General features: G+C 36.8%; 1 protein-coding gene across 1 annotated transcript in view; it reads left to right on the forward strand.

Moving 5' to 3' along the window:
- LOC110093584 (FHA domain-containing protein At4g14490) overlaps positions 1–9609 on the forward strand; it is a 15206-nt gene extending 5597 nt beyond the window's left edge. Inside the window, exons 2-3 of the mRNA XM_020818518.2 lie at positions 9149–9183; positions 9295–9609. The gene's annotated coding sequence lies outside the window, so the exon portion shown is untranslated. The remainder of the gene's footprint in view (positions 1–9148; positions 9184–9294) is intronic.
- The last annotated feature ends 4259 nt before the right edge of the window (positions 9610–13868 follow it).

The raw sequence follows: 13868 nt of genomic DNA on the forward strand, positions 1-13868 counted from the left end.
ATTTTTGTAATTTTCTGGGTCTGAGCAAAATATCCCTCTTATTTATGAGCTGATCTCAAGGTGGAATATTTCAAAACAATGCTTTATTCTAAAAGGTCAACTTATTTCTTTCACTATTGATGAAGTGACCCTTCTTATTGGTCTGCCAAACAAAGGAAAAGAAATATCCTGACTTTCTTTAGCACATATTTCAGTTACATAATTAGAAATTAAGGCAGACATACTGGAGTTGAACAAGCAACCCCCCCTCCCCGAGACTATGTTAAGAATGTTTATCATGTATTTATGTTCAAATTTTTTTTTCAACTTAATAACTTTAAAATCCCTCGGTTGCTTCAAAGAGTAGCAAATAATCCAGATGATTTTTTATCAATAAACTGGGTTTGTTCGATTAGGGAATTTTTAGTTGGAGAGTTTAATAAGGCCTCCTCCAAGATTTCAAATAAGAAACCAGCAGGTTATATCAACGATTTTGTACCTCTGCTAATTGTGAGTGCTAAGTGCTAACTGTTAAATTTATTCAAAATTTTATTTAATTTTATAATTTATTTGCTAAAATTTTCTTTCATTTTATATAAATTTGGTTCCTAGAGCATACTTTTTTCATGCTCCTATGTATGCTGATAAAAGGCCCCATTTTCTATGATGGTCCGATGATATTGTATATACTACAGAGGTGGTAACTAATTTATTTATTAATCTAATGAAAAGTCAAATTTTTAATGTCCTTCAGGGAGTTTCTTAGGTTGAAGTTGATTTGGTTAACGTCAAGAAATATCTATCAGACAGTCCTCCATCCCCTGATTCCCCTCCTGAAATATCCACCCATCAAACACCCCTAATCTCCCCATCATACCTCACCTCCTTAGCAAGACCCCCACCAATCTCCTCAACAACCACACTTTAGTTTTTCTGTTGAAGCACTGGATTCTCTCCAAGAAAAAATCAAATTCTGCCAAGAAACCTGCACAAAACTCTTTCTTAAATTTGAAGGTAGGCTGAGCAGAAAATTTGAAGATCTAGCTGAAAGAGTTGAAGTTATTGAGGTCAAACTCAATAATCACATTGATCAGAGTAAAATATTTACTCAGAAATGATCTGTTGGATACTCTTCATCTTCCAATAAGAAATAAAAATCAGATATCCCTCCCCCCAATAAATCAATCTCTCAAAATGAGCCAATCCCATTCAGAAATGAGTCAATCTCCCAAAAGGAGTCAATCCCAGCCGAAATGCAACTAATTCCATACCCAAATTCTTTTCGGCTGGGATTGACTCATTTTGGGGGATTTGTTCATTTATATATGAGATTCTCTCATTTTGGGGGATTGGTTTATTGGGGGGGATATCTGATTTTTGTTTCTTATTGAAAGATGAACAGTAGCTAACAGATCATTTTTGAGGAAATATTTTGCTCTGATCAATATGATTATTGAGCTTGACCTCAATAACTTCAACTCTTTCAGCTAGATCTTTAAACTTTATGTTCAACATACCTTCAAATTCAAGAAAGAGTTTTGTGCAGGTTTCTTGACATGATTTGATTATTCTTTCTTGGAGAGAATATAGTGTTTCAGCAGAAAAACTAAAGTTTTGTTGATGAGGAGATTGGTGGGGGTCTTATTGAGGAGGTGGGGTATGATGGGGAGATTGAGGGGGTTTGATGGGGATATTTCATGAGGGGAATTAAGGGATGGAGGGTTGTCTGATGGATATTTCTTGACGTTAATCAGATTAATTTCAGTATGGGAAACTCTCTAGAGGACATTAAAAATTTTACTTTTTCTTAAATTAACAAATGCATTAGTGACCACCTCTGTAGTATATACAATATCATCGACCCATCGTAGAAAATAGGATCTTTTGCTAGCATACATAGGAACATGAAAAGAAGCATGCTCCATGAACCAAATCTTCATAAGATGAAAGAAAATTTTAGCAAATGAATTATAAAAATTAAATAAAATTTTGAATGAATTAGCAGTTAGCAGTTAGCACTCATAATTAGCAGAGGTACAAAATCGTTGATGTAACCTGCTGGTTTCTTATTTGAAATATTGGAGGACGCCTTATTAAACTCTCAAACTAAAAATTTTCTAATCGAATCAGCACAATTTATTGACAAAAAATCATCTGGATTATTTACTATTCTTTGAAGCAACCAAGGACTTTTAAAGTTGTTAAGTTGAAAAAGTAAATTTGAATATAAATACATGATAAGCGTTCTTAACATAGTCTCGGGGGGGCTGATTGTTCAACTCCAGCATGTCTGTTTTAATTTTCAAAGATGTAATTGAAGTATGTGCTAAGAAAAGTCAAGATATTTCTTCTTCTTTATTTGACAGATCTGTAAGAAGGGCCACTTCATCAGCAGTGAAAGGAATAAGCTGACCTTTTAGAATAAAACATTGCTTTGAAATATTCCACTTTGAGATCAGCTCATAAATAAGAGAGACATTTTGCTCAAACCCAAGAAATTGCAAAAATTGTATGATCTTTAAATATTTCAATGTTTTCAAGACTTCAGGATAAATTTGCTGAGTAAAATTATCACAGATTGTTTGAAAAGTCGAAACATAGCATCGATAGATAATTGGATGAATATATATCTGAAAAATAAAAAATAAAAATATATAAAATAAGTAAATAAGATACGCACTATATACGTATAGAGTACGTACAGAGTACTCACAATATACACACAAGCACGCACAACATATGCATAGAGTATTCAGTGCTTATGCCAGCGTACGCATATCCTACGCATAAAATTGGCACAAACTACTCTATTTTAAAAGTTTAGGGTTTAATTGTTAAAAACTTAAAATTTAGTTAGGATTTAGGTTTCAAATTTCAACATAAATTCATAAACCCTAAATACAAATAAAATATGATGGATCAAAGTATCAAACATTTAAAAAGTTTTGAGAAACAACACAATGCATAGCATAAGCATAAAATACGAAGAACTTCAAAACTCTGAACACCCTACGCATAATATAAGCATAAAATACGCAGAACTTGATCAGAAAATATGTCAACAAATTACCTTTCTCTTTGGGGGTGACGACATCTGAGAAGGAATTGAGTGAATGCTTGAAATTGCTCAGGAGTGAATGCTTGAAATGTTTGTTAGAAGTTGAAAGCCGAAACGCCGCGTGTACTATAATATTTTCTGCCATTTTAGCTTTAACAGGGTTTAAATGTTGATGCCACGTCGAAATCTCACTAGGCAATCCAGGACTTCACATCGGCAATTGGGGGTCCGAACTGAAAAAAAAATATTAGGTTAGTTTTTTTTTAGAGGCGGCACCTTAAGGCGCGCCTTAGTAAACTTGAGGCGTAAGCCTCAAAACCTGAACTTATTGCGTGAGCTTTGAGGCTTAAAGGGATCATATTGCGCTGAGGCGCGTCGCATGCCTTTTATTACGCAATTTTAAACGTTGATTCCTACTAAACCATAAATAATTATTGTCTTAATTATCATGCCACCTAATTAAGAAATCAATTATAGAATTTTGTTAAATGCTGGAATTAAATTTAGAGTTCCCTGCTTGCTTCCCTTCCTTACTCATCACCCCAAGTAAGGAATTAAGCGCTTTTCTAGGACCGACCATAAGCCCCCACCCACCTCTCTACACTTCTTCTCCTTCGCTTGATGTTCTCACCTAAGAAGGATACATAAATCCTCCTCCCTTGGCCGGCCACATCCCAACCATTCCGGCACTTTAATCCCTTATCGACTACAAGGTGTGTTTGCTTCAAAGCGCATCCATGAACGATCGACGATCGAATTCTGGAGAATGTTGGAGCCATGTCCAAAAGCTTGAGAATGGTGAACTCATCTCCTAAACCTTTAATCTTTAACTCCTCGATTGTGTCATTGTTAAAATTATGAAGGCTTCTCCGCTTAGCCATTGTTATGAGCATGTGTGAGTTGATGCTTATCGTGACTATTCTAATTGTTAACTGAGGGACTTTCTTTGAAAGCCCCACATCAGCTGGGTGTGATTTAATTTGATTATTTTGTGCTCCTAATATTATCATATAATTGATTGCCTGAGCTTAATCACTATCTTGTTGGCTTCAAACTTATTGTTAATATGTGGGAAGTTGATTAATTGTTATTGTTCTTTTCATGAGCGTATAATTTCAAATTTAATAACATCACATGTGTATGTAGTCCTATATCATTTTGGTATTAGAGCATGGTTGCATTTAGGTGACTATTAGGATTTATTTATTCCATGTCTTAGCATCTAAATCGCATCTTGCACACATCAAAATTACTTGCTTGTGTTATCATTTTTATTTTCTTCCTGTTTGCATAATTCTGAGCCACCCTTAGACATAAGATGGACTTTGAACAAATGCACAAGACCTTGGACCTTTTGGTAAGACCAATGAGCACGATTAGTTAACAACTTAGGGAAAATCAAGCCAACATAACTGAACTCCGTCGCCAAATGATGGAACGATTTGATACACTCGATCGAGTCAGGAATCACACCACACCTTACACACCTTCTAGGCCTTCTTCCATGTATGGGGATGACACCGTACCGGATGAGGAGCACCCCATACCCTTTATCGAGCTCCCCAGTACAGTTACGACCTTAATAACGACCCCGATATACCTCTGTTGAAAAATATTATGGTCGATGCTCCAACTTTTGACAGTACTCTTGATCCTCATCTCTTTTAGAACTGGATCAAGGACATGGATAGTTTTTTCAAATGGTATAACATATATGAAGCTAGAAAGATTAGATTTGTAGAGTTGAAACTCACCGGTAGGGCCAACCTAGAGAGTCTTAGGGAGTCCCGCAATGAGTTTTCTATCACTGATTGGACTTCTTTGAAGCACAAACTCAAACAAAAATACCTCCCTCCTTCGTACTTTCTTAGGCTCCTTGGTAGGTGGAATAGGCTAACCCAGGGCAGCAAACCCGTAAAGGACTATATTGCAGCTTTTGACGATTACATGATTCGCTGCAAGGGGGAGACCTTGATTACCCTTGCGCAAATTTTGTCTATGTTTCATACCGGGTTGCGTGAGGATCTCCGCAACCAGTTGTTTGCTCGGAGCATCACTACTTTAGAGAGTGCTTACAGTCTAATCTTTAGACCTTGAGGAGACCCGTTCCCAGCACCCTAGTCAACACTAGGATGCTAGACCTCCTCACAAAACTTCCAGTGGATCGGCCCCACACCACCCTACCTCACGATCGACCCACAGGAGCAATAGTCGACCACCCTCAGGTCCTCTGCCCCATCCTGACTTTAGGGGTAAGCCTCCAACCCCAGATACACCTCGATGTCAGGGGTATGACTTTTCCCAGTGTTCTAGTCTGTATAAGATCGCGATTATTGAAGAAGTCACTGAGGATGAGTGTGAACCTGAGGCTGACCAAATTCACTAGTTTGACAGTGAATGTGAATTCTTTGAGGAGGATGACGATACTATTGTCATCCACTGTATACAGAAGGTAGATACATCTCCCATCTACGTGGTGAGATGTGCATTGTCACAACTTGTTGCTACTGATGACTGGCGTGGGTCCTCGATCTTTCACACCTACACCAAAATAAATGATAAAAACTGTAAAGTTATCGTGGATAGTGATAGTTGTATTAATGTTGTCTCCTCCAACATGATGTCTAGGCTTAGCTTGTTTGTCGTTCCTCACCCTAATCTCCCTACAAGGTAGCTTGGGTCAACTCCATTGCCTTAGAGATGATGGAACGTAGCCTCATACCTATCTCCTTCGCTGACTATAAGGAGAATGTGTGGTGTGATGTTTTGATTATGGATGTGGGACAGATCATTCTAGGGCGTCCTTGGCTTTTTGATTATGATGTCCACATCTATGGTCGTTCGAACACTTGCATGTCTGAATATGCGGGCAAAAAGATCAAGTTACCACCTACGCAACCCAGCGAAAGGGCAAAACCTTGTGACAGCCAAGGTCCTGGATTTTGAAATTGCACAAGGCACACCCCTGTACGCTTTGGTTAGCTGTGAGAGTTTCCCTGAGTATGATGAGCCCATTCCTCAGGAGGTACAACCCATACTGAGCGATTTTGTTGATGTCTTCTTAGATGATCCTCCTGATCCAGCTACCTCCACTAAGAGACATTCAGCATGCTATTGACTTTGTCTCCGGAGCCTCTCTTCCCAACCTATCACAGTATCGCATGAACCTTACGGAACATGATGAATTAAAGAAACACGTGGATGAGTTACTACAACGTTCTTTAAGATTGACCTGTGTTGTACTCTCCCTTCTTACACCGAAGGATGGTCTTTGGAGAATGTGTATTGATAGTCGTGTAATCAACAAAATCATGGTTAAGTATCATTTTTCCATTTCGAGGTTAGACGATATGCTTGATATGATGATAGGTGCCACTTTATTCTTTAAGATTGACCTTAAGAGTGGGTACCGCCATATCCGGATATGACCCGGTGATGAGTGGAAGACTCCCTTTAAGACCAATGATGGTCTATACGAGTGGATGGTCATGCCTTTCGGTTTGAGTAATGCCTCGAGTACGTTCATGAGAGTCATGACCCAAGTGCTGCTCCTTTTTATGGGTAAGTTTATCGTTGTCTGTTTCGATGAAATTCTTATCTATAGCCATTCTGTGAGCCAATATTTAGACCACTTGAGGCAGGTCTGTGAGGTCCTAAGGAGCAACTTTTTGCCAACTCTAAGAAATGCATCTTCCTTGTTGATCATGTGATTTTTCTGGACTTTATTCTGTTAGCCCAAGGGGTCTTTGCAGATCCCGAGAAGGTGAGAGCCATACTTGAATGGTCAGTTCCTCCGAACATCTGAGAAGTTTGTAGCTTCCATGGCTTAACCAATTTTTATAGGAGATTCATTAAGAACTTCAGTACCATTGTATCTCCTATCATTGATTGTCACCGACTGCCACCTAAGCTTTTGAGGAGATAAAGAATAAAATGGTGGAAGCCCCAATGATGAGACTTCCTGACTTCTCCAAGGTTTTCGAAGTTATCTGTGATTTTCGGGGGTCGGAATTAGAGGAGGATGTCCCAGGAAAGTCACCCTATTGCCTGTTTCAATGAGAAACTGAATAATATTCGATAGCGCTATTCCAAGTATGACAAAGAGTTCTATGCTGTGATTCAATCTCTACGATATTGGCGACACTACAGCTCCCGCAGGAGTTCTTCATCTTTTCGGATCACGAGGCTCTTTGTTATATCAACTCCCAGAAGAAGTTGAACGCACGCCATGGTCAATGGTTAGAGTTTTTACATGAGTGCACTTCCTCCCTTAGGCATAAAGTAGGAGTTGAGAATAAAGCTACCGATGTGCTCAATCGTCGTATGATGACTACCATTGAAATGAGGGGAGAAATCATTGGGTTTGAGCAAGTCAAAGAGGATTACTTGGAATGCCCCGACTTCAAGGAGGTCTACTCCCTTTTGTCCACATGCAGGGAGTGCCTAGTGGATGATTTTCTCCTTGAAGTTGGATACCTATTCAAAGCTCAAAAGCTTTGTATTCCTAGTACTTCCCTTAGAGAATTCCTCGTTTCGGAACTTCATCCCGGAGGCCTCGTAGGACACTTCGGTCGTGATAAGACTATTGAGGCCGTGGAGTATCGTTTCTTTTGGCCTAGCCTAAAGAAATATGTGGATAAGATAGTCAGTAGGTGTCACACTTGTCAACTGGCCGAACAACGAAAGCGGAACACAGGTCTCTACACCCCTTATACCTGTTCTCAGTTGTCAATGGCAGGATGTCAGCATGGACTTCATTCTTGGCCTGCCCATGACTTCTCGAAGGAATGATGCCATATGTGTCGTAATTGACCGCTTCTCTAAGATGGCACATTTCCTACCCTGTTCTAAGACATTTGATGCCTCCCTGATTGCTAAGTTGTACTTTAATGAGGTCGTCAGATTACATGGTTTACCTAAGACCATTGTATTTGATATAAATGTCAAAATCACAAGTTATTTTTGGAAGACTCTCTGGATGAAAATGGGCACCAAATTATAGTTTTCCACATCCTTTCATCCTCAAACGAATGGTCAAGCTGAATTGGTCAATAGGAGTCTAAGAAATTTATTGAGGTCCTGAGCATGTTAAAGACTAGGATTCCAAACTCCCCACAGCTGAATTTTCTTATAATAATTATGTGAACTGCACCACTGGTCTGAGTCCCGCTGAGATTGTACATGGGTATAGGCCTAGACAACCTCTTGATCTCATACATGTCTCCTAAGTATAGGATTTCTGAGTCTGCATCTTCATTTGCGTCGCATTTGCATGAATTGCATAAAGAAATTGCACGCCATATTGAACAGAGCAATGCAAAACATAAAATTCACACCGATCTTAAACGAAGATTCAAGACATTAGAGGTTGGTGATTGTCTGGATTCATCCGCAACGGTTTTCAGAAGGGGCTGTTAAGAAATTTCATGCTAAAAGCGCAAGGCCATTTAAAATATTCAAGAAAATCAATGACAATACCTATGTGGTGGATGTTGGAGCCAAATCCAGAAGCTTGAGATGGTGAACTCTTCTCCTAAGCCTTTTATCTTTAATTCCTCTTCGATTGTGGTATCATTAAAATCATGAAGTCTTATCTGCTTAGCCCTTATTATGAGCGTGTGTGAGTGGATGCTTATAGTGACTATTCTAATTATTAACCGAGGGCTTTTCTTTGAAAGACCCACATCAATAGGGTTTGATTTAATTTGATTATTTTGTGCTCCTAATATTATCATATAATTGATTGCATGAGCTTAATCACTATATTGTTGGCTTCAATTTTTTGTTTTATATTTGTAAAATTGATTAATTGTTACTGCTCTTTTCATGAGCATGCAATTTCAAATTTAATAACATCGCATGTGCATGTAGTCCTATATCATGATAGGTCCTGGATCTTGGCCTCGCAAGGAAGTTGTACCCAAAAAAGAAAAAAAAATTAAATAATTATATTGGCGTCATATTTATCCTGATGACTGTAATTTATAATCTTTTCATTTTTTACATATCATGTTCTAAGAATCATGTCATCTTCCTCATAAATTTCACAACTTATATATTTATTATTTCATGCCTTCCACTGAGTATTTCTGATAGTTTTTATCTCTCCAGGTGTCAATCCAGACTATAGGTTGCCATCATGTAAGGTAATTGAAGCAAGGGGATGTTAATTGAAATGTCATCTAGTATTGACTGACGAGTTTTTCAAGGTTATTTATTTATTTTTTTTCTTATGTTTTCATTTTTATGGACCCTAGTTGGCTGGCACCATCTTAATGCCTAAACTAACATGAGTTTAAAGTAAGGAGGGGAATCTCAGCAGGAGGACAGTTGCAGAATTTGATTTGACATAAACAAGAAAGGGAATGGAAAATAATGTTTAGGACAGTAAATGAAGCGGAGAAAGAGGCCTGCAACCTTTCTAATTTAATATTGATGGAGAAGATGCAGGCGAAAAAGAACAAAGAAAACACAATTTTTTGGGCTGGAGTGTCATCCAAGCTTTTCATTTGTTCAATTTATGTCGAACTGTATTTTGGTTCCTAATGAGCTGCCTGATTATTTTTACACCAGCCAAATGCTTTGCTTTCCTATCAACAATTGATTAGCGTTCTCCAACTCTACATGCTTTTCAAAGTCAATACCTTAAGGATCTGTTTGGGACAATTTTCTTCCTACTTTGCTTTTTCATACCGCAACCAAAATTTTTTTTGGCTATTATTTTCCAAAAAGTTATGTATTGGGAAGCTGTTCGCAACAACTTTCAAAAAAATTATTTTCCCCACATTAGCTTTAAAATCATCTTTACGAAAAATTGCAGCCACATCAAAAAGATTGTAGATTGTAGTATTACTAGTATTATTTTTCATGAATAAGTTGATCTTGTATTATCCAGGTTTATTTTTTATTTTTTTTGCCTTTCCTTTATGCTTATTTATCAATAAAATTTTGGTACACGACACTTTGCTTATCCATGAGCTAATATTCTTGTTGCGGGCTAGAATATTCGCGGTGGTAGAGTGAGTGAGCAGAAAAACAGTAGAAAATTTTTTAGGTGGAAACCCCAAAAGGGAAAAATCAAGGGGCTTCGCCTAGGTAAAAACATTCCACTAAATTTGAGTGAATTACAAAGGTTGACCCTTCCCTTAACTTAGAGGCAGTGCAATTACAAGAGTTTGGAGAGTTAGGTGGAAGTTCGACGACCGTCGAGTTGGAATTCGACGGCGTTCGGGCAGAAGTCTAGCGGCGATTGGTGGCCAGGCTGAAGTCCGGCGATAGTTAGCAACGGGTGGAAGTTGTACGGCGGTCGGTGGCTAGGGGGTGGTCCGACAGCAATCAACATTTGGCTTGTGATTTGGCGGCAGTCAGCGACCGATCACTGGTCTGACAGTGGACGGGCGGAAGTTCAGAGGCCGAGTGTTGGCCTGATGGCATTTGGCTATGGTCCGATGACTGTTGGCGGTCGGGCGGCTGACGACAGCCAGGTGGTGGTTCGACCGCGGTCGGCACTGGGTGGTATCCTGGTAGTGGTCCAACGGTGGTCGGGCGGAAGTCCAATGGTGATTGAGTGATCGGGTGGTAGTTATATCGGCTAACAGAAGTTCACTTGCGGTGGTGCTTGGGTGGCGCTCTAGATCCTTGAAGCTTCAGAACTCTAATCTCCTGCCAAATGTCCCACTCATATAGAGTGGGGGTCTATTTATAATTTTTTTGTGAGTGGCACTCCCCATAAATATAGAGAAGTCCATGGCAGATTTGGAGTGGTCCATCGGACGGCCTGTACTGATTCCCGGTCATGCAGCATTTTTCAAGCATTTATGTGCCTTAATGATGTCAGAATTTAGCAATCTTGGGCTCGTTGGATTTGCCGAATCAAGCCGCTCAATTTAACTATAAGCATGCCATATTTAGAGTTCATTTGATCATTTAATTAATGCTTTGAACCTTCTAAATATGCTTTGGTCCTTTTATTTGAATCCATTTGGGCTCGGATTGAACCGATTTGGTTGTCGTTGGGGTCATCTCCTTGAGATGTTCAATTTGACTTTAAACTTGTTGAAATTAGAGTTTGGATGATCTCAAATTTAATTTCGGAAGTTTCTAACTTAAACCTGTCTCGAGATTCATGCCCGATCAAGGCAATTTTTGGTGGTGTATCAATTCTGATTCTCAATTCTCAAAAATATACATCTACACACCCTCAACTACTGGTTTAGTGGTTTTTATTTTTGTTATTGAAAGCTTCCAATCATCTAAAGCCGTATGAAATGCTTTTGAAAGATCGATTGATTGGTACATATTTAGAGTCTTAATCAAATCTTCTGCATTCTTAAAATTTTATGCCATGGAAGCTTATTTTCAGCTCGCCATCATTTAATATCTATTTATCTATTCTGCATGTTCAAAATTTTATGAGGGATTTTCATCCCTTTATACTTAGTGTCTTATGTTACATTGGTTTTCAAGTCGCAAAACTTCCCTTTGGAAGCTGTATGTATTTTTCCTTACCTCTCTGTATTTGGCTGAAGCTATGTACAATAAAATGTTGCTTTCTTATATGGAAATCATACTTTTGACCTATGCAAAATGGTTTAATTGACACTAAAATGTTTCATTTTTCTGGGTTATTTAAGTTATGCATGGAATGTTAGGCCTCATTAGATAGGTCATCTCTCCAGAATTTCCAGTTCCCTGCAACCTTGTGAGAATTAAAAGAAGAAAGCATTGATGATTGTATTGTATGTTCTATTATATGGCTCTGATTGTTTGCTTTTCTGATCAGTTGATGTTTCTGTCATACTTGCAAGTTCTTAGGTTTCATTTGGGACAGTTTTTTCTACTTCTTAAAGTGACTTTTTAGTACAAAAATTAAAATTTGTGCTAGAAAGTCGCTTTAAGAAGCAGTAAGAAAGTTGTCCCAAATGAGACATTAATTTTTAATATATCTCAGTGCAAGAAATTTTAAGTTATTAATTGTTTATATTGGCATGCTTTTCTCTAAAAGAGCTGGCTTGGTCCTTTTTTGTTGAACTTTTTCGGGTAGTTTTCTCACTGTTGTGAATTAATTTATGTTCTATGTGATTGCTCTTTATTTTGAAGAGCTAGTGGTTTTTAAAACTAGAGTGTGAGGCAACTTTATTAATGTGTTTCGGCTTTTTTATAATTGCAATATGAGGGATTATTTTGGATCAATTATGTATAGTTGAGAGACTAAATTAGAGAAGCGTGATACTTCAAGATTAAACTAGTCACACATTAAGAGTTTAGAGATTGTTTTGAGACTTTTCCAATTACTTATTTTGCCTACGACCGAATGTTCCTCTGCATTCTTACACCGGACCAAATAAAAGTTTGCATGTAAGGCTTCATTTGGGACGACTTTTTATTGCTTCTTAAAGCGTTTTTTAGTATATAAATTGAAATCTTTTTACTAAAAAAATACTTTAAAAAGCAGTAAGAAAGTTGTCCTATTCCAAATGAAGCATAATTTAAACCTTTTTTTTTAATCAAATCTATGGTGTTTTGATTGTGATGGTTATTTAATGTATAGTTCTGATTTTTCTTTTTGTGCTATGTTGCACTATTTAGAGATGCATTTGTGTTTAATTGATTTATCCATATTTGTATTTCTCATAGAGAAATAATGATTTTGTGGTATTGAAGCTTGTGTTCTAAACATTTTTTTTTTTTTTTTTTTAAGCTTAAGTAGTGTAAACAAACAATGCCTGAGTTAGCTAACTTTTGTTCTATTCGATTTATTAAATAAATGAGCTAAAGTGTTTTTTTTAATTATTATTGCATTTAATTCATTTATTTATTGAGTTGAACATGAGTTTAGGAACAAATTATATAATGTAAATGTAATATATTGAATGTCTTATATGATTTATAAAATATATAAGTTGCCGCACATACATTTATTTTTTGGTCATATTTATTTTTTAGTATTAGAGTCAAATAAGTTCAAAGAGGCTATGTTTATAAATTTTTGTTAAGTAAATGAGCTCGTAAAATAAATTAAATTTAAATTAATTATCAAGTTGAGTATGATCAAACACAAATGACATATATATTTTACTATTGTGGTCTCAAATTACTATACAACTTTTTGATTTTTCTATGTTTTATTAGGTTTTGCCTTTAAATGATTATATATATTCTTGTTCTCATTTAGACTTGGTTTGAGACGATTTTTTTACTTTTCTTAAAATAATTTTTAGTTATAAATTTTAAAAGATTCTTTTAAAAAACAGTAATATTTTTTTTTAATAAACCCTCTTTTTATATTTTCTTATAATTTGAATATTTTTTTATACTCTTATGCTTGTCATTATTATTATTTTGATCCTTCTGATGACTTTTGCCAGTTCATAATCAAATCTAAATTTGTTTTGTGATTAATGGAATCGGCTGGGGCGTGTGGCCCTCATATGGAGCTATTATTTTGTTCGGACACCGGATGGTTCTTCTATCCAGTTACGTTTAGATACAAAGCTTGGTATCGAGCGTGGTACATTTTTGAGATAATGTGATACATTTTTATTGGTCTCCTAACGCCATCTGGACTCCACAAAAAATAATAAATCCCTCTTATGAGCTATTTTAAAATAATGAACATAACAAACAGTGTCAATAATTTTGAACACAAGAAAACTTTAAAATGTTCATATTCCATGGCACATGATTCTTTGTTCTTGCCATCCTACTTGGTTATAGGGTTCAAGGAGTAAAAAATTTCTCCATAATTGTATGTTAAAAGCATTCTATTCTAACATTCACCATCATAATCACTTCAAGAAATCACTTTTGCAAAATTTTGAAAACCATGGAG

This window comes from Dendrobium catenatum, unplaced genomic scaffold (assembly GCF_001605985.2).
Source record: "Dendrobium catenatum unplaced genomic scaffold, ASM160598v2 fragScaff_scaffold_333, whole genome shotgun sequence".
Taxonomy (NCBI): Eukaryota; Viridiplantae; Streptophyta; class Magnoliopsida; order Asparagales; family Orchidaceae; genus Dendrobium; species Dendrobium catenatum.